This window comes from Globicephala melas, chromosome 17 (genome assembly GCF_963455315.2).
Source record: "Globicephala melas chromosome 17, mGloMel1.2, whole genome shotgun sequence".
In the NCBI taxonomy this organism is placed as follows: Eukaryota; Metazoa; Chordata; class Mammalia; order Artiodactyla; family Delphinidae; genus Globicephala; species Globicephala melas.
This window is the reverse complement of record NC_083330.1, coordinates 3,846,384-3,874,369: the sequence shown is the minus strand read 5'-3', so window position 1 is coordinate 3,874,369 and position 27,986 is coordinate 3,846,384. Positions and strand designations below refer to the sequence as shown.

Here is a 27,986-nt window from a genome sequence, read left to right as displayed (position 1 = left end):
AACTGAGGACCAGAGAGTTTAAGTGATACTCCTATGAATGGTCAATGAATTCCAGAGCTGCCCTTGCAACTGAATTCTCTTAACCTATATTATATCTACACCATATTAGAATAATGCTTTAGAGTTCACAGTTCATACATACACCGTCATTTGATTTTAAATGCTTCAGATGAACCAGGAGGAACAGGTATTATTCCCACTTTAAATACGAGGAAATTGAACCTCAGAGACATTGACAGCAATACCCACGTTTGCAGATCTAGCGGGAAACAGAGCACCTGTTTGAGAAACAGAATCAAAAACCTGTTTTCTAAGACCTAATTCAGCGTCCTTTCCATTTCAGCATGCTTATTCCAGAAAAGAAAAATACTAAATGTTACAACATTTAGTAATTACTAGTGTGGATAAAGAACGGCTTCCTGGGGAGAGAAGGCCTTCAGCTCGGGTTTTAAAGGAGGGGAGGAGGTGGCCAGACGGATGGAGGGGGCAGGCTGGTGACACAGCTGGAAGAAATGGGCAGTGACACCACACCTGTTGCACGGGAACAGCACTTCTTGATTGCCATCTTCCTTTTCAGATTTAACGATAATCCTCTCAAGAAACCAACTGTTTACCTGTGTAAGTTGACAAAGGAGATCGCTTTGACTCTTAGCATAAAATATACTAGTACTGTGATTTTATTCATAGAATTTCCTAATTTCCTGTTAAAATACACTTGTCAGGCAATTTGCATACAAAACTATGCACATCCAAGTTATAGCAGCAGAGAGATGCAAGCCTCAGTGAGCTACCTGATTACTCAGAGCAGGGGAAGCAGAAGAAGAGAGAGGGTTCTCTGCCAGGGGCACAAACTCTCTGTTACATTCTTTACAAAGTATTTAAAAGCCAAACACAGCAAATTAACTCACATAAATGCATTTCAGTACGTTATTTAGAGAAGACTGATATGTTTAAATAATAATGTAAAGTCACAATCATCATTCTTAATGGTAAAAACTTAGAAGTTATCACTGATTATTGCATTTGTCAATGTAATTAAATAAAGGGAAAAAAGAAAAAAGGAAGGAAAGAAGGAAGAAAGGAGAATGAAAAGTAATTTGTTGGAAAAGAAGAAACAGAACAGTCGTTATTCATGGATAATGTGACTTTCTAAATTTAAAACCCCAAGAAGTTACAGAAAATAGTGGAATCAATAGAGATGAGGAAAATGGTTAGATATACAATAAATATATAAAAACCCATGACATTTCTATTGACCAGAAAGGAACAGGCAAGAAGAGTAATAAAAACTTAAGAACGTAGGGTAGGGCTTCCCTGCTGGCGCAGTGGTTGAGAGTCCACCTGCCGATGCAGGGGACACGGGTTCGTGCCCCGGTCCGGGAAGATCCCACATGCTGCGGAGCGGCTGGGCCCGTGAGCCATGGCCGCTGAGCCTGCGCGTCCGGAGCCTGTGCTCCGCAACGGGAGAGGCCACAACAGTGAGAGGCCCGCGTACCGCAAAGAAAACAGAATGTAGGGTAAATCTAAAGACAGATGTAGTATAGTTTGTAGAAAGATTACCTAAATTTCAGGAGTGACAGTAAAGAAGACATAAACAAATAGAGATATATATATTCATGAGTATAAAGAAATTAGAGATGTCACGTCCAAAACGTCAATGTAATTACATCAAATTCACCATAGGGTTTTACAAGAAAGTTGACAAGTGCATGGTAAGATGTACGTGGATGAGCAGAGCCCAAGACTGTCTCAGGCACTCCGGGACTACAGTAAGGTAGGAGAGTCATCCTACCAGGTATCAAAATGTATTATAAATCTATACTAAGTAAGACAACACAGAATTGGTGCTGGCATAGATAAACTGACTGATGGAATAGAAAAAAGGACTTGGAATTGACCTACACGTTTACACAAGCTGCTCTGAGCAACAGGGCAGAACCATGAAAAGACCACATGCTGAGACCATGCGTGATATCAGAAGACATCAAAGGCTCTTACTGTTGGTTATAAATGTATAAGACGAAAAAACTCAGCACCATATTTAGAACACTGTAATTTAATACAGTGTAGTTTAACACATTAGAAACATTGAGAATTAAAAGGTGTACGTCTTTGTTTAAACAAACAAACCTTATCAAGAGGAATTTGGTGCTTGCCTTCTCAGCATACAGCTCACCGTAAAGAGTAGGCATCAGTTTTCTGCTTTAGCAAATTGGCCACCTGCTTTCTGAGGTTCCCTCAGCTTCATTTTATCCTCTGTGATTTCATCCCATAAAATATCGCCAAGAGTTCCTTTAATGTGACGTTTTTTACCAACATCACCTTCTCTGGGACGTGTTCATCCTTCTGTCACAACCACTTTCCTCATTTACGGTCACAAGTTCCTTTCACTAAATTCTGCTGGCTATTATCTAAAGTCTCACAAATAGTGACAGCGTCAACATTCCCACAGTCGGATGTTGCTTCTGTAACTCCATTTATGTCTGATTTGAGCTTCACTTCCAGCATTATCCCTTTTGGTTTCTTTGATGTGCTTTCGTCTTTGAATTACACATTTTTGTGAAGTGTCAGTTGAGTTTGTCACTGCGAGACAAGGAGTCAATACAGCTACAACTACAACTACGTGCTTCGCTGTCTGTGCATGAACCGTGTGACAGACGGGCAGTGACGCGTCACTGTCAGACCCTGAGAGAAACGCAGTGATTGGTCGCTGCTCAGGATGTGCATCTGGGACTTAGGTGGTGATTCGTGGGCTGAAGAGCTAGCAGTAAAATTTGGACTTTATGCAGTTACCATGATCAAACCGTGGTAACTGAAGTTTGAAGCATGTTGTCGGGGGATTTCCATTATTTAACTAAATCATTGTAACTGGAATTAGTGCAGACAGAAGCCGTGCAAAGTAAAGACTGCCTGTATGTGATGGAGGTGGGCAGACTTTGTCGAGCCCTCAGGAAAAGATGGAACCTGTGATAAGCAGTGGGTACCAGTGGCTATACACACGGAAAAGAGGGAAAGTGGATTCTAGCCTCCTGTCAGACACGGAAATCAACTACAGTTGGAGTAGATATCTAAATCTTAGAGAGACGAGGCTTTATATATATATATATATATAAATAAATGTGCGTATGAACATACATACTTATATGAATATCTATCTACCCATATCTACATCCATCTATCTATCTATGTATCTATCTATATGGAATATCTTAGGGGTAGAGAAAGGACTTCCTTAAGATATGAAATGTGCTGATCATTAGAAAAAATACCATATTGTTAAATTCAACCCCATTAAAATTAAGAATTTCAGTTCATCCAAATATACCACCAACCAGACAAGACACTGCAGGGGTAACTGCTCGCTGTGCCGCCACTCCTTCTTCAACCCCTGCAAGGCTCCAGCCCACATTCCCCAGGAGTCTCTGCAGCTATAGATAACAGGATGACTAGTTTCTCAGTAATGACATGTGACCAGGAGTAGTGTGGGCAGTTGCCACTTCACTTGCCTAAAAGACACTGTTGCCGGGGACTTGCGCTCTTTCCCACGTGCCGTGACCAGCTCTGACCACTCAGAGGAGACTGACGCGGAGCTGGTGGTACACTAACAAGCTGAGGGGACCCTGGCCCCTGAGGCCTGGCAGGGAAGCAGAGTCCTCACAACTGCTCACGCTGGGACTGTTACCTGAGTGTGAAATAAACTTCTATCTTTTTAAAACCACTTTTTGAGTACTTTTTCTCAGAGGACCTTTGCCTTTACCCTAAATCTTATAGACAAGAACATGCATTTCCACCGAAGACGACATTCAACAGACAAAAAAAAATGAAAGAATGCTCACTCTTCTTAGAAATCAGGGAAATGCGAAGGAAGACCACGACGCGATACCATCTTAGACCCATCTAATAAAGGCGAAAATTAAGTGTACTAGGTGTTTATGAGAATATGATGTCATACAAATTCATATACACGCTAGGTAACAGTAAAACAGTACAATCCCTCTTGAAAATGCCAGGTTATCCTATAAAGCTGAACAGGGTCCTACGCTTTGATCCTGCGGTTGGCGTCTATGGATTTACCCTAGAGCAGGGCTTCTCAGCCTCAGCACCACTGACATTTGGGGCCTGATAATTCTTGGCTGTGGGACCGTCCTGTGCACTGTAGGATGTCTAGCAGCTTCCCAGGCCTCTGCCCACCAGATGCTGATAGCACTCCGTCCCCAGTGTGACAACAAAAAACAACCTTCAGACATTGCCAAGTGTCCCTGGGGGATGCCACATCACCCCCGTTTGGGAACCTCCTCCCTAGGGAACTCTGGCTTCTATGCAGTTGGGGACACATATGAGAATATTCACTCCAGTGTGTATGTAACAGTTCAACTGGAGACAGCACAATTATCCATTAACAAGAGATGGATACATTAATTATGTACAAGAATTTCTCACAATTCACAATTTTTACAAAGCACAAAAACTATCAAAATTATTTTTAGGGATACCTACATAATTAGTAAAGACTTTTTTTTTTAAGCAACGATTAAAAAAATCAAGAAATGATAAAAGAAAATTTAGGATGACGGCTTTGGGGGACAGAACAGGAGAGGTGAGTACAGGTACAGCAATGTTCTAGGCTCAGATTGGGTGATGGTTTATCTCAGACTTTATATATAATACAGATTTTGAAAAGGAAAAGAAAGAAGCACATAGCCTAGATATTCTATCATGGTAATTTTTTTTTCTTTTAGTGAAAAGAGTGTGCAGAATGTAGGAAGGAAAGTTTAGTCAAAGAATTTTAAAATCATGTTATAGTAATTGCTTTCAGCTTTCCTCACCCGACCCCATCAGTCAGAAGAGCCCATAAAAATCCTCAAGTGTCTCACCAAAGCCAGCCCTCCCTCCTGGCCTACCTGTCATTTTTCATCTTTTCCCGGGAATCTTTGCGTTCTTCTGGACAAGGCAGGTCCCCTGGCCACTCTAAGGGTCACTTTCAGACGAGGTGCTATACTTTACCTGCTTATTTCTTATGTGTCTGCCCCGACCCAGCCCGGACGGTGAGGGCAGAGACCACCTGCACCCTGTCCATATTTGAATGCCCAGCCTCTGACAAGTTCCGGCAACAAAGTAGGAGCTCAGCAAAGAACTCTTACATCAGAAAGCAGAGCTTTTTGAACCAATGGTCTGAGACCGCGTGACTCAGAATCCCCTAAGATGCTTGCAAAAAGAAAAAAAAAAAAAGCTTATTTCTGATGACTCAGTCCCTACTAAATCAGAATCTCTGCGGTGGGCCCAGGAGTCTAGTTTGTTTGTTGTAAGGTACCCAAATAATTCCTATTCTGAAGGTTTACAAAGTATACTGTAAACATAGGGCTCTTCACTGAAGTTTTCTATTTATTCTATTTGAGGTGAGATACCCACAGATACAACTGTATCCGAGCTAAAAGAATAACGTTGTTAGCAGCTTCTCCTTTTAAAACGGGAAGTTAAAAAAGGGTCCTGAGAGTTTAGCTGAAGTCTTTCCATACCTGCACAGGTTTTTAATCAGTGTTCCACTGGAAAAAAAATCAATATTTAGAAGTTTGTTGGTTCCTCCATCTAAAGCTTTTTTCTATATGAGTAATTTAGCTTCTTAAATATATTTCAAATCACAATGTTCCTTTAATTTTCCCTTGGCCATTTTTATTCTTTGTATCAACCAACCGTGGTAATAACACCTGACCCTTCAAAACCCCGCCCCTTCGTGTAACTTTCCTCTTCTTCCTCTCATCCAGAAAAGGTCCTGTTCTCACAGCAACTCCACGGTACCTCCTGCAGTCTTTGGGGTTAGATCTTCCAACACTGTTGGCTTCCCTCATCACCAAGAGGAGTCTCAAAATAATTTTTTAAACCTAGAGCCTGGTTAAGCCAGGGATTTCTGCTAACGGCCCTGTTCCGACCCATCTACAGCTGCTCTGCAAATCCAGACCTTGTTTGTCGGGGGACTTAGGATAAAAACAGGAAATGGTGCAAGTTTCCATCCCTCGTGGAGATCAGGCAGAGGCCACGCCTCTCTGCAGGGATGCCATGTATGGGGGGCGGCAAAGCGTGTCTTTCTTCCCTCTATTCAATTCCTTATTTCTGCTTCTTTCTAATAATTTCCTTCATGTGATCTTCATCTCCTTTATCACGTGTCTGTTTTCTTTCTATACACTTGACCTTCCCTTTTCTTCTTCCTTTCTCCTCGGTTTGGCCCAAAATACACACACTTCTTTCTTGCAAAAGTCATTTTAAGCTCTCCTCATTCCTTTTGAAGAGCTTTACTCAAAATCATTTCACTGATTTAAATCCATTCATTCAATACATTGTCATTCATTAAATTTCTACACTATTAAGCACTAAATTAGGCACTGGGAGAACAGAGATGAATACCATACAATACCAGACCTCAAAACATTCAAAATCTAGTAGAAGGAGAAAAGGCGTCTGGAAATAAATGTAATAAACGGTTTAGGTACCATGATATGAGTTAAAATATGTAGTTGCATTTTAGCAATAAATAATGCAGATTCCAGAGTCAAATAAATTTAAGTTTGAATTCAATAGCTCTAAGGGAGATAAAGACGATATTAATAAAGATAAAGAAGATATTAATGAGGTAGAGTTGACAAGACCTAACTAACAGTTGTGGAACAGGTAGAAGACAGGGAGAGAATGGGATAATCAAGGATGATTCCTAAGTTTCTAGTTTGTTGCAGGGCGTGAAGGACAGGAGCCAGGGGAAACGCACCTGCAGGGAAACATGATAGATGCAATTTTGAAAACTGCCTAGTGGGTCTGGAGATTTTAAACACACACACACACACACACACAGACACACACACACACACAATAAAGCTTCTGTATTCCTAGGAAATGTCTTCATAATAACATAGCAGTGAGCTTTTAAAGTCATGTAATAAGTCTAATCCAACAAAACTTCATCTAGCCATAATTTCTTAAAATTATTTTCTCATCTCAATTTTCCATGAGTTATACATTCATCTTTCCTTTCATCCACCTTTTATGCTACTTTTAATTAATCTGAAGAACAAACTTCTTACTAAGAAAATCTTACCTGGACCTGTCACATCATGACTAATCAGAACTTTCTTCAATTTTCCAAGAGACACTGCCTCGATATTAAAAAATATCAACGTGTATGATAAAAAATGAACTCAGTGACCATTAGGACATTTCTTTCTCTAGAAAAAAATAGCATTGCTATTAGTATTATATTAGTACATTACTATATTGCTATATATTACTACTATATTATTACTATTACCATAAAAATTACCCACTTACTATTTTACGTTCAACGTCCTATCCTATGCCTTGTGGGACATGCACAAGCATGTAACATGTAATTCTTGCCTTCCTCAATCATATGGTATGCCAGAAAAAGATTTATAAATTTTAATCATAGCGTTTATTTTGTCTACTACTGCTAGTGGTAATAATGGTTCTTACAGCCCTTACAAGGTACAAACCCTTCTAAGGGTTTTTTATATAGTAATTCATTTAATTCTTAGAATAAGCCATGAGGTAAGCACTGCTTATTTTCTCATTTTACAGTTGAAGGGAGTGAGACACACAGAATTAAATTCCTCACCCAAGGACACCATCTAGTAGCTGACCGAACCAGGACTCAGACCCCAGCGGTCTGCTTTTCCACCACTGCCGTTTGCCTCTCGGTGGCTTTCAGTTCCAAATGAACTATGTACTGAAATATGTGTATGTATGTACACATATGAAGTTTTTAAACAGACAATTTGTTAACTAGATATAAAGTGCACACATTCTAAGTGCACAACACACTCAACGCACACACGTCCACGCAGATAATAAAGCGTCAGCCTCACCCAGGACTCACCCCCACGATGGCCCATCCAGTCATTAGCTCCCCAAGTGGAACCAGCAACCTGACTTTTTATGCTTCTAATCAGTTTTGCCAGGTCTGGGACCACAAGCAGAAGCACACAGTGTGTTCACTTTCTGCTCGGCTTGTCTCACTCAACCTTTGGGAAATTCATCCATATTGTTTTGTTTAACGGCATTTTGTTCATTTTCATTGCTGAAGATGATTCCAAATTATTTATCTATATTACTTGTGGACAATAGTTTCTAGGTTTGGGGTATTACAAATAACCCCCTGCTCAGAAGGCTCTCGTACATGTCTTTTCACGCGCACGTGCGTACGTTTCTGTTGGGGAACTGCTGGGTTACAGAGCTTTGGTAGATGGTCTCAGTTTTCCAAAATGCTGATGCTGACACATGCTCTGTGGGCTCCGTGTCTCTGTGAGAGGCCTAGGTGCTCCAGAGGCTCGTCAATACTTGATGCTGTGATTCTTCCTAAGTTTAAGCTGTCTGATAGTGCACAGACACTTCATTGTGGTTTCCAGTGTATTTCCATGGTTACTAACAAAGTTGGATACATTTTTCACATTTGCTGGCTAGTTGGACAACCCCTTTTACAAAGGACATATTCAAGTGTCATGCTTATCTTTTAAACTGGGTTCTCTTTTTCTTGTTGATTTGAGGGCATTCTATATATGGTCTGGAAACAAGTCCTTAGCCTGTATTTATTTTACAATACCTTGTCACACTTTCTGACTTGTCTTAATGGCGTCTTGAGGAACAAAAGTCTTGAATATTAAAATGGTGTAATTTACATTTCCCCCTTTATTTGTAGTGCTTTCTCTGTTTTGTCTTTAAAGGTCTGGGGTTAGAGAACGGGCATCATTACTTAATGGCTCCAGAGTTTCAGTTTTGCAAGAGGAAGGAGTTCTGGAGATGGATGGTGGTGACGGTTGCACAACAGTGTGAATGTACTTAATGTCACTAAATTGTACAGTTAATTATGGTTAAAATGGTAAAATTCATGTTATGTATACTTTAGCCCAATTTTTAAAAATTTAAATCCTAATCTATTCGCAGGGTCATGAAGATTTTCTCCTATGTTCTAGATATTTTATTGTTTTATCTTTCACACTTAGACCTAAATTTGTGTGGAATTGGTTTTTAGGTTTAATATAAAATAGGGCTCATGATTTTTTTTTTCTATAATGATACCCAGTTTACTCTCTGAATTCATTAAAAGACTATTGTTTCCTTGATGCTGGACATAAGGATACGTAGCTATTCTTCTGGCTTTTGCCTGTTTCTCTGCTCTATTTGTCTTGTACCAATTAATGCTGTTTTAATTGCATTAACTTTAAATCTTGATATGTGACAGTGTGAGTTCTCCGGTTTTGTTTTTCTCAAGATTAATCATCTTCAACATTATCTGGGGTGTGTTTGACTCTTTGCATTTCCACATATATTTTAGAATGACAGTGTCAATTTCCATTAAAAAATACTTCTGGAATTTTGATTGATATTGCATGGAAACTGCAGATCAATTAGGAGAGAAGTGAGAATTTTATAATATTGAGTCCTCCAATCCAGGAACATAGTATATCTTTTTTTTTTTTTTAGTTGCAGTGCCTGGGCTTCTCTAGTGGTGGCGCATGGGCTCCAGAGCATGTGAGCTCAGTAGCTGCGGCGCGTGGGCTTCATTGCCCCGCGGCATGTGGGATCTTAGCTCCCCGACCAGGGATCAAACCTGCGTCCCATGCATTGGATTCTTAACCACCGGACCGCCAGGGAAGTCCCTATATCTCTATTAATTTGTGTCTTTTTCCATTTTTCCAATAACATTCTGTAGTTTTCCACGTAGAGCCTTGCTGTGGCCCCGAAGTTCCTGTGTGAAATGGGCTCATGGGTGGAGCGAGCGTGGTGGCAGGGGTAGAGTTGTCCGTGTGGCCCGAGGACCTGAGCTCCCTCCCCTAACGCTGCTTTGGCACCAGGGCTGTGGGTTCCCAGGATGCCAGCTGAGGTCACAGGGACCCAGTGCCTGCTGCCTACAGCAGTGACCTCTGGGATACATATTCAGATCAGCTCTGCCTCTCTCTTTCTCTCTTCCACCTTCCTTCACGGCTGCTTCCTGGGGTCACTTCCCCCTTTAATGACCTGCAGGACCCGCCCCGGGGAGAACCCACACAAAGGTCCCTTTTTCCGGTGGGGCTTCATGAGGGTCTGTCTTCACTGCTGGGCTGCATCCCTGCCCCAGGAGCCTCCTAAGTCTCTGCACAGCATCTCAGGCTCTCTGACGCCACTTTCTGATCTAAGCTTCCACTTAACGAACAACGGAACAGAAAGCTCTGCTGAGTATCAGGTTCTCCTCTGAACTTCCTTCCTATCGAAGATCGTGGACCCTCAAGCCCTAACTGCCTTGGCAGCTCTCCAGTGCCTTCAAAGCCAATTAAAAAAGACACACGTTTCTAGTTGTCAGCAGGATGGTCATTTTGTTACAAGCTATACTGTCCGTCCTATCTGGAGGTAGAATCTTGGGTTTTTTTTCTTTTTTTGGTGGGGGGTGAGGGTACTTGTTTTTAACAGAAGAGGAAACTGGGACTTACTCATGGTGGCATTGTTCTTGGCTAAGTCCCACTTCAACTCAACTTGAGGACAAGATGCATACCAAGAAATGACCACACCTACTGTACTTCCTAGCTGGTATCATATGAGCATCGCAGGAATTTTCTGTTGGAGTGTCTTTTTGGTTAGAGAAATTAGAGGAAAACTTGTGGGCACGAATTTAGAAGGATCTTTTTATTACCTGTCCAAGCCAAAACTTGACTTTGTTATTTTTTGGATTGATGAAGGCTTCGATTCCCTGAATCTCCTCTGGTGCCGATGAGGTTGATAAACATGTTAGACTCTGACTTGGCACCTGGCCTCCTGCCAGTGTACACGTAGATATCATAAACCACCACTGAAATGTCAGAAATCTGGTATTATCTTTCTCATATTTATTTTCTCTTTGAATGTAGTTAGATACCCTGGAAGGGAATCAGACCATTCTTTAACCTAGTTGATATGAGTTTTTCCATGGTACTTGGCCTTGGCCCTTTTTCTTATGTGCACCCCTATTCAAACACACTCTTGACTATTTCATGTTTAACCCATTCATACAGACTCTCAGCTATTCCCAGAACTACTGTTTCAAAATAATTATTGTTAGCAATTACGCACTTTCATTAACCACTACACTTTCACAGTTATTATGAGAAATTGTATTTAAAAAAAAAACTCTTCTCTCTCTTAATTAGATAAAAGTGGCAATTTCTTCCCCTGAAGTTTGGCTGTTCTAATCACAGCTGGTCACTCATGCTGCTACTTCATGGAGATCACTATTCCAATAACGGAGATTTTTAATAGCCTTGAGAGGGAAAAAATACAAAGATCCTAGAGAGATGCAAATTTAAATATGGTTTTTAAAAAACAGCTCAGTGAGGTACCAGCAAATTATGATCCACTATATTTGACCTTAGAATTAAAGCAACTTCTGAGACACTGGTAGAAGTCACTAATTTAGGAAAGAGATTTCTCTTGCTGATACTACTAATATGGATAATATCTTGGATACAATGAGTACCTTTTATTCCAGGATCCTAGAACTCTTTCTAAATCATCCTCAGTGCAATTGAACAGCTGCATTTATAGAAATTCACATTAACATTTTCCAAAGAACTCAGACATGAAAATCCAACAAGTAAGAAAACAAAGTAAGCGAGAAACATTGTCTGTTTCCATCACACCTGACCTTTAAAAAGACAAACGTGGTATACTGGGAAATGGTGTAAGCAGAGAAGATAAATCAGTTTCTTTGTGCTGTCTTACATATTCTAAAATGCCCCAGAGTGAAACCCAGCTGAGCTTAAACAGAAAATTAGAACACTGATGAATTTAGGACAATCACAGAAACCTTAAAAACTACCTATTAAGATGATCTGGTCTTACAACCTGTGTAGCTGCATGAACTGAATAAAGCTAAAACTCATGGTAGAATTCTTCATAAGACAAGTGTGTGGACGAGCATGAACAGAAGTCTTTCTAGAGAAACACTGTTTCTGTTTACCCAGAATATTTTCATTTAAGGCAAAGAGTGAACTTGTTTACAACTTAAAAAAAATAAAGATATTATATATAAAATAGATAACTAATGAAGACCTACTGTATAGCACAGGGAACTCAGTACTCTGTAATAAACTATATGGGAAAAGAATCTTAAAAAGAGTGGATATACATATATGTATAACTGATTCACTTTGCTGTACACCTGAAACTAACACAACATTGTAAATCAACTATACCTCAGTAAAAATTTTTAAAAATAATAAAGACCTTTAAAAAATTAAAATACATATGACAAAAATGAATAGTTAAAGGTTTAAAACATGCATATCAAAAATTATTTAGAACTGAGACATATATTTGCAGCACAAACAACACAGCCGTCCCTCAATCATTGTACAGGGCAATGACCACATCCTGTACCTTGACTGCTACCTGCACACACCTTCAATACTTCTCAACTCTGTGCTTCCAGAAGCTGCTATAAATTAAATTTAATATACACGCACCGAAAAAAAACAAAACTTATCGTCTAAATTCAAAGGAAGAGAAATAAATGTACTAGAAATTTTAGAACAAAGTGATTATCATAGATGAGCACTAAATTTTATTCTCAAATTACATCAAGAAGAGTCACATAGTTTATATTGTTAAGTTGAAAGAAAACATATGATCCCGCTACGAGAAACACATGTTTTGCTGGAATCTGTAACAGTAATTCTCCTTTACCAGTATTAGATAACACGATTCACGAAGCATTTGCTTCTGCAATGAAAGCATGTAGATTCTTTTTAAAAATGCTAAATGCATCACAATAGATTCTAAAAACTCCAGACTTTTTCATGATCCGTAAGGCAATATAAAATTCTTCCTTATCCAACAATGCAAAGGGAACTTTTAAAGTTACCACGTTGCTTAGACACACCTTAAAATACCATGTGCTAAAACAGCAAGTAAAGGTCAGGAATCCTTTGTTCAGTGTCTGTCCTTGGGCATGAAAGTCAGGGCTCGATGTTGTTGGTTTAATGGCAGGGTTGTACGTTCTAGCTTAACGACACGCATTCTGTTGTAAAAATGTAGAGGTTGGCAAATTATCTTTAGGAGAGGGACACCCCACACACAAGGGTGAACTCCTGAGGGATCCCAGTGATAAGGCCAAAATGTGAGTTAGAAGAGAACCTGCAATTAGCTCGAATACTTGAAAACTATAAGGATGGGTCTCCAGGTGTCAATGTTATACAGAATGGAAGAGACCATTTTACCTGAACATATTCAAAGGCAGGTATTTCTGACTACAAATACCATTCTTGAAGCACTGGATTTTAAGTAGTTATTTTAAGTAGTTGTATCTATCACCCCCTTAGCTAAAAGTATTTGAAAAAGTTAACTTGCTGATTTAGGTTATCCGTATATGTTGGGCGTTTCTGCCAATATTTTTTAAAAGTTCTTTTCACCGTAGCTGATGTTGACTTTTTCTTTCCGACAATTAGTCAGTAGATTCAGCTGTTCGGAAAGCCTTTCCCATCCGCCATCAGCACAGAAGAAAATTCTTGTCTTCTATTCGCCCCAATTGTCATCCACTTCCTTTAATAGCTGTTTGTTTTCACTGTTTGGGGGGCATTCTTTCACTTGTGTTTGTGATGTCACCATCTTGAACACTCTCGTCCTTATATTTACCGTATTTATCGTCATTTCGACAATGTCCCCATCTCTCAAGGAATGCACAGTATATGTATCATTGCAAAGCTCAGCATTCTTTGGGCTTTATAAACCTTTGGCCTACATAATAAGATTTAACACCATCTCATGAGGGACACAAAAATCTTTCAAATTTCCCCCCCAGTTTTTTTTTTTTTTTTCAAACATCATTTGAGGGCAGAGTCTGTGCCAAGCGTTTTGGTTTTTTTTGTTTTTAACATCTTTATTGGGGTATAATTGCATTACAATGGTGTGTTAGTTTCTGCTTTATAACAAAGTGAATCAGTTATACATATACATATGTTCCCATATCTCTTCCCTCTTGCGTCTCCCTCTCTCCCACCCTCCCTATCCCACCCCTCCAGGCGGTCACAAAGCACCGAGCTGATCTCCCTGTGCTATGTGGCTGCTTCCCACTAGCTATCTACCTTACGTTTGTTAGTGTATATATGTCCATGCCCCTCTCTCGCCCTGTCACAGCTCACCCTGATGACTTAACAGCCTCAACTCCAAGCCTTAATATCGCCATAAATAGTATCCTCATGATTTTCCTTACAAGGAATCTTGGATTCTTCTGCTTCTGCTTACTGCATACAAAGAGTAAAAAATCCATCTATCTATCTATATTTATATTTACATTATATATATTTGCTCTTCATGGGGCCATATATAATTCTTTAGTCACAAGGATATATTAAAAATGTCACATGGCTGGGGAGAAAGCTATAATATGATTTTTCACTGGATGTTTACAAGTGGGAAACCAAAGGCACGATGGGACACGTTCCCTTCAGCACAAGTTAAGAGGGAGGAAGCATGACCCAAAGAGGAAGTAGAAAGAGACACCTCAGGGATGGCCAAGAACACAGGGTGGTGCTCACACAGGGGTCCTCGCCACATCTGAGGGTGACTTCCAGGAACTGACATGTCCACTTGGAGTAAGAGAGGGAGCAGAAAGAGAAGCATCCTAAACTGACCAGTTTTCACCCAAGAGAAACTAAGCTCTATGTTGGAATTTACTGTTTATTTTGAATTAAAAGGATTAAGATTGCCATCATCCATGGAAAGAGGGGCTTGGAATATTTGTAAGTCAAGAAATATTATTCACATGTAGTAAAATGCACTCTTTTAAGGTATATGGTTTGATGAGTTTTGACAAATAGGCACAAGTCCTTTAATTATCACCATAATCAGGACAGAGAACATTTCCATCACCTTAAAAAGCCTCCTCATGAGGGGAGTGATTTCAATCAGTTATAGAGAACAAAAAAGATGATGCTTTTGCAGTCCTCAAAGTTATGATTGTGAAGACTCAAACCCATCACATGATGATAAAAACAATGCAGATATAGTAACAGCCAGGATGATATCTAGAAATACTGTCTCAGACGTGATATCTGCCTGATTTTTGAATGAGCATATAAAGACATTGAATCCAATTAACTGTTTATTAAATATATTATTTTTATATATAATATATAAATATATTATATATTACATATAATATATAATATATTATATATATAAATATATTTATACTATATTTTATATATATATATAAAATATATTTGGTGATGTTTTGTGATTTTAATCTCAATTCCATTTGAAGGAGCACCTCTTAATATCCTATCACGCCAAGAAGTTTTTCATTCCCTTGGTGGTGATCCCTTGATCACCCAAGGTATCAGCTATGTGGTGATGAGGGGCAGCCTCTTCACAAATCTATCTGGAATGGAGAGTTTTAAACATCTAGACACCAGGAGTTTATTTGTGGAACTGAATTGAGTCCTTTGCCATCAGGCTCATTCAGGATCATTAAGGGCCATTGTATGTTTCAGGAGGAAAGGACCACCTCTAACCCATCCAAGATGTCAAGATTGAGCAACTCTAAAGAAGTACCGATGGCCAAATAAAGTCAGCCCCAGAAGTAAATACGGAAAGAAGCAGGCGGCTGCCTTACTCCACGATCTGCCATTTACGGTATCAGAGTGTCATAAAAAATTAGTTGAACCAGGAAATATTCCTCCAGATCTAGGCAGCTATTTCAAGAGAAATGCCCTAAAGAGAAGCGATCTTCTCACTTTAGGATGATTTTGAATAAATAATGAAAGAATATCTAGTAATTCTGTTATGAAAATCACCTGAAATTATTGATGATATGTCAAACAGTGAATGCATTCATAGACTGTCTATCAGCCAAAACACTGTCCACCTCACGTGGGCCATCCTCCTGCACAAGTGAGTTATCCGTGTCCAGGGCCTCTTGAACTCCCTCCCCTAAACCATATGTGTCATAAGTGCAGGGCTCACGTCTTCCTTAGTTTTGAACCCCTCGCTCCCGGCACATGTAAATACTGAATACTACTGAATAAATGAACGCCTAGTAATCCATCCATCCACCCATTCATCCATCCATCCACCCATCCATCCATCCATCCATCCACCCATTCATCCATCCATCCACCCATCCATCCATCCACCCATCCATCCATCCATCCATCCATCCATCCACCCATCCATCCACCCATCCATCCACCCATCCATCCATCCACCCATCCATCCATCCACCCATCCATCAGTAAGTGTTGTGCCCTGCTCCTGCTGGTTGCCCAAAGCACTGCTCAAGTGTGAATCATCTAGAAAGTGCTGTGGCTGCTCTTCACGCAGATCTGTGCCTTAAACAGAGCCTACTTTCCCAGGCTCCTTTTGCACCCAACTTTGCTCTTATTCCCAGTTTATTTCAGGGTCCACCTGGCTTTGGGCTCTTTGGCTTTGCCTCCTAATCTTACATCTATATGTGCCAGTAGGAGTGGACAACAGGGTTTGGTTTCCCAGACTCTGACCCTCTCCAAGGAGCACCCGCACCCCCCAGTGACTGAGGAACAAAGGGGGGCAGAGAACTAGCATTGTCAAACCCCCCACGCTACTGCCAAGCGAGCGCATGGCAAAGGCCTCCTCATCTTCTTTATGCAGATGGCCCATTGGTGTAATTCATTCCCTGTTGGTCTAAAACTCCAAGAGTTCTCAATCTGCTGCAACAAAATTCTCCGTTTATCAAATAAATGATAGAGTCACATAAATGTATCATTCTTCCTGCTGTGTCCTTAAGGTTGCAGATTTCCCTTCTCCACTGGGGGTATACTGTTCAAATTTTCATTGGGAAATGACCTATGGGACCTCCCCTAGAGAGACGTGCCTCTGTGCAAATGTCTGTGGGCAGACACACACACACACACACACACACACACACACACACGCCCTGAGTTGGGGGCAAACTCAGTGATACTCCAATGAAACTCATGGGACCTTAAATCCTAAGTACGGCCCTAACTGAAAGATTCTCCACCCAGGCCCTTCTAAATACTTAGCTCCCCAATTTAGAGATGGGGTACCAAAGAATCTCTGGGCCAGCCCGTCTCCTAAATCTCTCCAGCCGGCAGGTGACCTGGGGACATGACCTCTCAGTGCCCTTTCCTCCATCCTGGGAGACAAACTCTTGACACATTTCAGGCCCTACCAACCTTGGCTGACATAAACAAGAAATCCCAGAGCCTAAGGAAAAGGCTAAAGAGCCATGAACCTTACAGGTGAGTCCTCATCTTCCTGTCAAAGTGCACACAATGTGTTTAGCAAATGTCAGCTTTGGGGGTTTTTGTCTGAACACGTTCTCAATCCGGAAAAAGAGATGTAGTTGTTTATGTTTGGGGAACTTCCCCAGTACCGTCTTTTCAGCCACAATGCTCAAATATTCCCAGGTAACACTGCGTAACATTGCCCTTGCAGGATCTTGTGGGGCCCGCCCCTCTGCAGAGGGGCAGGGGGAGGGGTGCGGGGGGAGGGCCCGGTGAGCCCTGAGCCTGCTGGCACCGCCTGGGGAGTGTAACCCCTGGCACCAGGAAGCCTACGCAGGCAGCACAACTCAGCGTCACTAAGAGGAAGCCCTCGGCTGAATCTCTAATTGGATATAACTAATGGACTGTTGCAGGGCTTTCTTGCAGGTCACCAAGAATTAAGCTTTCTCAGCACTCATCATGGCGTGATCGTGTTGATACAAACTGCCCAAAAGAATCAGAGCTCAGACACAGATGGTAAATGAGATTCAGCATCAAGCACGTGCAGACACCTCCATCTGCCCTGAAGGTTTGTGGTCCGAGACCATATATGTTGGCGGTTCGGGGCTGAATCCCCATGGTTGAAATTTTTTATCTTACTGCTGAAAAAAGAAAAGAAATGCCAGGGTAAGGGAGGGATGGATTTTCTAACTGAGAAGGCCCCTGGACCAAAGACCTGATGGAGGGTGAAGGAACTGTCCGTGCAGAGGCCGGGGAGGCAGGGGACAGCGGATGTAGCAGAAGGGCTGAGGCCTGGCGACATTGGGAAGCGCTGAGGCTGGATCTGGGGGAGCCAGGGAAGGACTGGTATGAGGTGGTGATGACTTGGGCTTTTACTCTTAGCAAGTTGGGAAACCTTTGGGACGTAGTAAGCAAAAGAGTGCCAGAATCTGATTGACATTCTCCGAGGGCCCCTCTGGCTGTGGGGCTGAGAAGAGCCTGCCCTCTACCCGAGCTGTTCTTTGTGTTTGTCCTCCCATCATGACACCAGCCAAGCAGTAGGAAGGAAGCAGGACGAGAGACAAGTCTCAGGCAGAGGACCAAGGAACCAATTTAGTGCTGAGTGCCACCCAGGTGACAGCACTGCGGTCACTCTCTCACTCCTCCTGATGGAAGCCCCACGCAGTGACCACTCCCCGGTTTGTCTGCAATGGTCCCAACCGACATCTGTTGTCTGGGCGCAATGATTAACGGAGCCCTTCTTCTCTCGCAAATGTGCCCTGGGTGGGATGGCCAATGTCACAGAGATCACTCTAGTATAGGTATCAGCCCCACTTCACAGACAAAGTAACTGACACTCAGAAAACCTGTGTCATCTGCCCCAGACTGAGACCAGGATTTGAGGCCACACTCTGCTTCTCTGAGCTGCAGCTGTCTCCCTAATGAAAGGATCTGTCTCTCTCTGAAGCCCACATTTTCCCCTTGAATACGGGTATTGGGATAAAGGTTAAAGCATTAAGGAAAGCTTGCTTATTTTTTAAACTTATCTTAGCTCAGCCGTTCTCATCTAAAACTGGCTCTAGGTTGTCAGTAAGCATTTTGGAAAGACACTTTCTCACTACTTAAAGTCTGATAAACACAAATATTTTGAAGCAGACACATTATTACGGTGGTACTTTCTTACATTCTCTCACAGTTATTTCTTGATTTGAAGGAAACCACTAAGCACACCTCGTGTGCACTTGCCAAAACCTAGCATCAACCATTTCTTCGGCCCCAGATGTGGCCCCAAAGCTCATCTGCCGTTACCATCCATCTCGTGTGGAGAAAACCCGGAGCCAGAACGTGAGCAGGCTGCTGAGAGCTGAGCCGGCAACCTTATCAGCTCCGGGCATCCCTGCCAGGCCACTGACTACAGATCCTGCAGGACAGCCAACTGAGGGCCAACAGCAGCTCCCAGGGCCTTTCCCCACGAACCACAGACGGGAACACCTAGCAGGAAGGTGTGGATGCCGCATGTGTGAAGGAGTTCCACTCGCCAGGGCTCACATCCAGGAGGAGATCACTGATTCCATCAGCAACCTAGCTCAGGCCCCCAAAGGGTGATGATTTAGAGTCTAATCGTCTCAGAATCCTTTTCTTTTTGAAAACATTCCAGCAATCTTTTGAAAAGATGAGGCAAAGTCACAATATTAATTGGCTCGGAGTGTAAGGGCCAAATGCAAGGGAAAGCACTATTTCGTGCTACCAAATTAAAAATATGTATATTAACCTCCAGTGGGTCCCTAGGACTCTATGCAGCCTAGCAACCCGACGTGTTAATAGCTTAATTAAAACAAAAATTCCTCCACATCCCCCTTTGTGTTCTTCCCGAAGCCAGCTTCAAAATGTTTTGACAGACGAACAATTTTAAAATATTGAAGGTCAACCCCTCCTTACTCCTCCTTCCAAATCCAAACCGGAGAAGCAGCGATTCAGTGGTTTGGATCTGCTGTGGCTTCCCGTGATGTCACAGGAAGAGCAAATGAACCTCTCCGTGGCACCAACATGATTTTCCAAAGGGGAGACAGCACCCCAGACTGCTCCGTGCTCACCAGGACATTTTGATCCCTACTTAATGCCTCAACATTGAGGTGTCATTATTTTCTCACTTTCTTATTTTAATGATTTTCTCCTAAATGAACAAATACTCAGTCTGGGAAAGGGGAACCTGGACTGTTTGTCAGAACCGGAGAAAAATGAGAAGTCTGGCTGAGATTAGAGCGAGGTATCATGTATTACCTTGTATTATTTTGTAGGAGAAAATGTCTTAAGAAATGGTTGGTGTGTTTCAGCTAAGAAATGACCGCTGTAAATGGGAAATACTAATGGAGAAGTTTCGTTAGCTAGTCTGGGGAAAGGATGAACAGAAAGATGCAGGGGAGGCCTGCCGAGCCTTTATTGCTGCTCAAGTTAAATGAACCCCAAATCAATAGTTCATGTAAAGCACAATGACGTTTCTTTTGTATCCTGGATTTTTAAAAAACCCATACAACTGCCTTCCACATTTTTCTACATGTAAAAATTGTGCAAATATGTCAACTAGGACGCAACTGGAAAAAATTCAAAATGGTTGCCTAATAGAGTTTAAATAAAGTTCATTTTAAAATAATGCAGCCTTTTAAAGCACTGCAGATTGAGAAATAACAAATAAAACAAACCAATAAGATTTCTTCTCCTTCTTATTGGTACTATGGATTTCAAAATTCTTCTATACATCGCTTTTAAAGAGCAGAATGGATTCTTGACGAACGTTAGCAACTGGGTGAATAGTTTAGATAGGTCCTAGGATGATGAAGGGTGAACACCAGGAGTCTACATTTCTTAGGAGCCTTCTGTCATTTCCACTTCAGACTTCTGGACATCCCTGGACACCACTGCTATCCTCACATGACTGCGAACAACTAAAGCCATTAGGATCTCGAGCTGTATGTATTGAATGAGATTTTATATGAAAAAGCACTTTTGCAAACTGTCAAAATATATACAAAAAGAATTACTATTGGGCTTCCCTGGTGGCGCAGTGGTTGAGAGTCCGCCTGCCGAGGCACGGGACACGGGTTCGTGCTCCGGTCCGGGAAGATCCCACGTGCCGTGGAGCGGCTGGGCCCGTGAGCCATGGCCGCTGGGCCTGCGCGTCCGGAGCCTGTGCTCCGCAACGGGAGAGGCCACAACAGTGAGAGGCCCGCGTACCGCAAAAAAAAAAAAAAAAGAATTACTATTATAAAACATTTCTCCATTCATTAACCTGGTCTTACCCTAAATCTTTCTCACCATATCTGAATTAACCAAGTATTTCTATGGCACACGGCCCATGCGTCATGCTAACACGTAGAGGTCCTGCGGGAGATGCAGCTACTTCACAGGAAGCCCATGGGGAGGGTAGACTCCCCACATACATGTAGAGGAAACAGGCTGAGGCGGAGGGGCAAGTGATGGCTTCCAAGCACCCGTGATCCTCGGAGCCAAGCCTTCCGAGGGAAGCAGAAAACAAGCAACTGATGGGAGGGGAGAGGAGGGGGGTCGTTAGACTGAAGATGCTAACGAGAGCCGTGAAAACTGAGCAAATGTGGGATCAGGAGCCCTGTCTGCACGGTGCTCACTACTCCTGGCACACACTAGGCACCTAATAACTGTTGGTACGTGGGCTTACCTTTGCGTGTGGAATGGTTGAATGAACAGACCATGAGTGGGTATTAAAAATGACGAGACACTGAGTCACTTAATGGGATGCTGGGGCTCTGGGTAGGAGAGAGGACAGAGCTGAGGGTGGAAGTTGGCTCTCCTCTATGCAGAGTGAACCCCTCAGAAGCTGGGGAGAGGCTCAGCAGGCACGGAGGAACGCAGCAGCTCAATCTGCGTGTTCAAGGGACAAGGACCAGGTGGGGCCGGTGATAAAAACAGAAAAAGATCAGAGGAAACAGAGCTAGGGTGGTATCACATGATGGAAGTCAGGGCTGGAGAGAGATTTAATGGTAGTGACGGTAATAGCGAGTGTTTATCGCGTTGATTACGATGTGCCAGGAGCTAAGTACCCGAAGTACATTATCCTAAAGACTAAGTGCATTAGCTCAGACTCAAAGCAAGCCTATGACACAGACACTATCTTTATCCCCGTTTTATAGATAAGGCAATGTTGGCCAAGGGAGGCTAAGAAGGTTGCCCAGGGTGACGAGGCTATAAACACATGGCCACGCCCAGACTCACCCAGTGCGTCTGCTTCCAGAGGCTCCAGAAATCTCTGCCTCTTCACACGAGGGGTCTGGGACACAGAGGAAACGTGTGCATGCACGCAAACACGTACACACAGGGGCATTTAAACAAAGAGGCCATCGGTATCCATTGAGAGAACAATTTTACTACAGTGGTGGCAGCAGTAACAGGGTGGTTATCAGAGACACAGGAAATGCATAGAGAGAAAAGTAAGGCCATGTATGAGTTCACTTTTGGGCAAAAATAAAAACAAAAACTTAGTAAATGAATTCAGGTGCTTCTAAGTTCATGATTGCTAACATTTGGTAACATGCTATAGCCAAAAAGAAAGTCACATTTAAATGGCTAGCAAAAGAGTTCACAGAAAGATGAGCTGACGACATGCATACCTCTTTCTGTGGACATTTTCCCTTCTGAGCAGCCAGACAAGTGTCAATCCCAAAGCCCTAATGCTCTAAGTCAGGCAGAAGCAAACTACGGCCTCTGGGCCAAATCTGCCAGCACCTGTGTCCACATAATCCAGGAGCTAAAAGTGCTTGTTACTGTTCCTTAATGGTCAAAAAAACAATAAAACAAAAAAATCAAAAGCAGAATACTATTCCTTGACAAATAGTATTATATAAAATTCCAAATTCAGTGTCCACAAATAAAGTTTTATTGGAACACAGCCATTCCATTAGTTTATGTATTATCTATAGCAGTGTCTCACTAACTGGCAAAGTTGAATAGTTTTGAGAGACTTCATGGCCCCCAAAGCATAATATTTAGTGTTTGGCCAGCTACAGAAGAAGATTGCTGACCTGTGTCCCAACTAATCTCAATTATTTAAATTTTTAATACACATCACAAAGGAAATGAAATTCTATACCTGGCAAGGGTGCTTTGTTAGTTCTCACAATGGGCATTTCCTTCCATGTATTGCACCATTTTCATTCTCAGCTATCCAGGAATCAACAGGTAGACACAACAGCTCACATGTGTCTATATTTTCAAGCCTAATTTCTTCCAGATACTACCTGGGACCCTTTCCGCTGTTGTCATTCCAATACGTGTTTTATACATTTCGCCAATATCTTTAAGATTAAACTGCAGCACAAAAGAAAAAAAGGAAATAAAACTTCCTACATCTCCAATTTGATTTTTCAAATTGCAAGTTCATATCCAATTTCGAACTCAGTGGCTACTTCTGCCCCACATACTCCTTACTGATTTCCATGAGAACTAGTAACTTGTGACACCATGAAATACTGTTTCATATGGTGAAACAAGAATCCATTGACCACAAACAAACCAACAGATTAAATCCAACTAGCTTTCATTATATCATTTTTTAGCAACTACTATTTTGCAAAGTAAGTGTTTTTTTGAAATTATTGATATATACTAGTTATTTCAGTAGTTAGATCTGAAGAATAAAATAATCTAATAAAAGAATAAGATAGTCCCAGATAAAAATAAAACGGTTTTCGGGACTGAGATACGGGGTCAGAGAGAGAAAGGCAGAAGAGAAGTGCACATATAGTCCATTCCCATCGCTCTAATGTCACATTTTGAAAATTGCAATAATATCAGTGAACTCCCACTACATAGCCAGAACATGAAGATTTTTAAAAATTGCTGTCTGAGAATGTCTGATTTGGGTACTTGGAATTATTAACCAAAAAAAGGATGCCAAACATAAAATAGGTAGCTAGTGGGAAGCAGCCGCATAGCACAGGGAGATCAGCTCGGTGCTTTGTGACCAGCTAGAGGGGTGGGATAGGGAGGGTGGGAGGGAGACGCAAGAGGGAGGGGATATGGGGATATATGTATACGTATAGCTCATTCACTTTGTTATAAAGCAGAAACTAACACACCATTGCAAAGCAATTACACTCCAATAAAGATGTTAAAGAAAAAAAGAGGGTTAAGTATACACTGAATTTAAGGACAAAAGTAAAGCACTCTGTATACCCACATTTGTTGATAATTCTGTTTATTATATACACTACTCCAAGAACATTTTAAATGTGCACCAAGTAGATTAAACCATGTAAACATTTAAGAAGTTCTTATTACATACTAACACTGCCCTAAGCAAGTATATACACATGAAAAAAACCAGGGCTCTCACAACCCACGTACGAAGACAGAGATGTGAGACACTAATTCACTGCATTCAAAGAGACGCAAGCAAAGCAGAGGCCCAAGAAGAGTGTGATGGGGTGAGTCAGTGCACGGGGGACAGGCAGGGAGGGCCCTGGACTTTGAGGAATAAGCAAGCCCATGAAGGAGGGCAGGAGACAGGAAACGGCACAAGCAAAACCAAGCAGGGTAGAAATGGTCACTGTTCCTGAAATTTTTAAATTCTAAGTTGTATTCTATTTGAACAGAATCTAGTATGCTTTCAGATACGAACAGGTACTTCACAAAGGTAGATGCTGCTGCTGAGAAATGAACCTGGAGCAGGCATGGTGGCCTCTACTTGGGGGAGGGGGTGGGGGGCCGAGGCAGCGTCTAGCATGAGACCTGAGGGCACCGGCTTTGGATCAGACGCACCGTGTGCAAAGCAGGCAGTACGACCTTCTGACACTGGGATTTGGGGGCAAGCTACGTCTTCTCTCTAAACTTCAGTTTCCTCATCTACAAAATGGGGTATTAAGAATCACTTTGCTGGGAGGTTATGAGAGTAAGTGACAGATTAATTAGCAAAAACTGGACAAATTAACACATATTATATCCTCAATGAACACTGGTGGTCTAAGGAAAATAATAATTATTAGTAGTAGTAAAGGGGGATTAGAAGGAATTCAGTGACGAATACAATGGGGAGAAGAAAACTAAACACCATTTGCTTTAATTCTACAAGCAGTTTTTCCAGTGCCTTTGACCCTCCAGCCCTGCGCTGGGCATTCAGATGGGAGGAGGAGATAAACCAAAGGAGATCAGTCCTGTCTATCTGGTGTGCTTGCCAGCCAGCAGCATCACCAGGGGCTCCAAGGAGGGTTGTCTCTGCCGTGTAGGATCAGAGTCCAGTTCTGGGAAGCAGAGCCCGAGAGGAGAAGCATGGAGCTTGTCAGGGGAAAACAGGCTGGAGGCTGAGTCTTCTCATGCCACCAACATCCCTGACCATCAAGTTCCTATTTGTAAAAAGGACCAAAATAGATAATCTTGTGAAAATGCTTTGTAATTCGTAGAGTGTCAACCCATACAGGTCTAGGGACAGACAGCAGGGTAGAGAGGTTTGAAGAGTTCTCTAAAGAATAAGCAGGAGGGTTTGAACTGACATCTTGGGTTCGGACCACCATGATCCTATTCTTGGAGCTCATGGGATTGAAAAAGCTGGGAAAATTAGGCAATAATTTGAGGGCTACTCAAGAAAGAATCTCAGGATTATCACAAGAAAGGATGTTTTCATTTGTGAACAAAAATGGAAATGTCCATGCAAAAAATAGCAGAAAAGATTCTCAAAGTTGAAAAATCAACTTGAATAAAATACACTCCTTTTTCAACTTCCATAATACAATGCATATCTTACATTTTCAAAGAGGAGGCCTTTTACACTAAAAGTTGCATAGCATGTGAGAGAATGGTCAGATACAGAATTATGAAGGAATAGCCTATATTTTCAAGGAAAACAACATGCCTAGTGGATCCAGGAAGAGTCACACAAAAAGTTTATGGAAAAAATATTCCCTCTTCAGGTATCAACTTTCAGATGTAGCTCTTAATCCAGCCATTTTTGCACATGTAATGCTCACTTGGATTTTTCTAATTTGGAGACACTAAATCTCTTCATGCAGAACTTCAGTATTTTCTCAATAAACAGTAAATAAGTTATTTTTTTAAACTTAAAATCTATTCTAGAAGCCAATTTCATGTTGTGCAAAGCCTGTATTCTTGTTTAAGAAGGCGTTCACGTTTTGGAAAAACATAATGGAACGTAAATTAACTTTGTGATCACTAAAATCCCATCTGGGGTGTTTCATCTTAACTCAATTTCTCAATTCAAAGAGGATGGCTCATTTTACGTATTTATTGCCCTTCAAATGAATATTATGGCTTGAAAGCTCAGGACAGGAATGTGGATGTGTAGACTGGAAACTTGAGTTCTAATACGTTAGAAACACTGAAAAGTATTAGGGTGAATTTTTTAGAGGAAGCAACACCTCCGAAAAAGCCCTCACAAAATCCACAGAGCAACTATAAACATAGACACTTTGTTACGTCATACAACATGAAAATGAAAACAAGATGCTGTTCTCCTACACACATCCTGGGTAAACATTCTTGATATAAATCAGCTCCAGGGTACCCTTCAAAGGACAGGAAGCAGGATACTCCTTCCTCATTTTTCATAGGCTGCCATTGGTATGCACTTTCCTAGGGGTCCTGCCCCCCGGCCTTTTCAATCCACCAACCATGTCATTCCTCTTCAAAGAAGTGTAAAAGAAACTTTTCCCAGCTTAATAAGTGATATTTAGATTTTAAAGGGGAAACATTTGGGTCCTAGAATGTTCAGACCTCCTTCTGAAACTAGACAGGAGTCTCTGAATTGAAGAATGCCGTATGTATTATTCTAAGTTAAGTTCAAAAGCTCTTCTCTCACCAATCTTAAAAGCTTAAGGAACCTAGTGATCTCAGATTCTACTAGGTTTTCCCCCATTCCCAGTCCCCAGTCCCTGGGTCTGATCTTAACTTTCAGAGAGAACAGCTTCTCACACACCTGATTACCCAGTGATGTCTCTAAAGATTTGGGAGCCACTAGCCCTAAACTAATTCTGGGTACATTACACACTGTACTCTCAATTTCTTCATAAACCTTGACAAACTTCAATCTTTGGTCTCTTCTGGTTGTTGACTTACTTTGCTATCTCCCCCACTGGACTCTGAACTCTTTGAGGACCTGAGTTCTGTCTTCTTTTCTGTATCCTTAGTATTTACACAGCATTTGGCATGGAATGGGTGGTTATAAACATTTTCTGAATAAATAATTTAATTATTTTTTATTTTCATGTGTTGCCTTCATATTCTTTGATTTCTATAAATATTTTGGTGGATGAAAAAATCTGATGATAATATGGAAAGTTATAATGACTTGTTATGACGTACTTGTGGTAGGTATCTGAGCCCCAGTAACCAGGAAAAAGTCTTAGTCATACTTTGACATGTTTGTTGCTTTTTATTAAACTCAGTAATAATTTGTAATCCAATTAATGCTGTCCAAATGAATGAAAACATGGCTTTTACCATATTATGTCATCTAAATTTTTGATAGTGAACGCACTGGGAAACAAAACCTGATATCTTTATAAGGAGTGGTATGATAAAGGATAAAACCAATGTCCCATAGTATGAATCTTTGATTTATTCTAACATAGCAGAGGTATTTTTTCCAGATATTCTCATAAATCTTGATATATCTTGGACAAATATAAACAGATTGTGATCAATTCCAATTCCAGTTTAATCAATGACAGAGTAGCTTGTATTGACCTAGTCCTCTAGCAATAACCATGACAAACTCTGGATAAAATAACTGTCTAAAAGCCCTGGGAAACAACCAAAGTAGCCAGAAAAAGAGGGGATTTGACCTTGAAATCATGGCAAAAAAAAAGACCTTACCCTTGAAAGTGGGCAAAATCTAGATTAGCATGGCTTTTCCCCTGAAGTCATTTCCAAGTCTATAAGGCATAAAGAGGGTAGAACTCAAGGAGAAAGCCATAGAATAATCTGTTGAAGAGTGAGCAGATTGAATTTGGGACTGCCAGTGTAGCTGGAAATTGGGAGGGGAAGTCCTAGTAGGGTGGAAACAAAAAGGTGATTCCCAAATATGCATACAAATTCCAATCCAATTCTAGACCAAGCGCTGCACTATGCATGGCAGCTAAGACTCCAAGGAGCTTGGAGAGAAAACAACAGTCAGAAGCTGAAAGAAGAGTGGCAGTTGCAGCTGCTGCTGGCCACAGGGAGAGACTTTAGAGTCTGAGTCCCAGCAAGTGATAAGAGCCTGGTGAACACCTAGGGCTTTCCAGTGAA

The 27,986-nt window shown here is 41.4% G+C and overlaps 1 pseudogene; it reads right to left on the bottom strand.

The window, feature by feature from the left end:
- Nucleotides 1–395: 395 nt before the first annotated feature.
- Nucleotides 396–27,986, bottom strand: part of LOC138842403 (lipoxygenase homology domain-containing protein 1-like) — a 73,162-nt pseudogene continuing 45,571 nt past the window's right edge.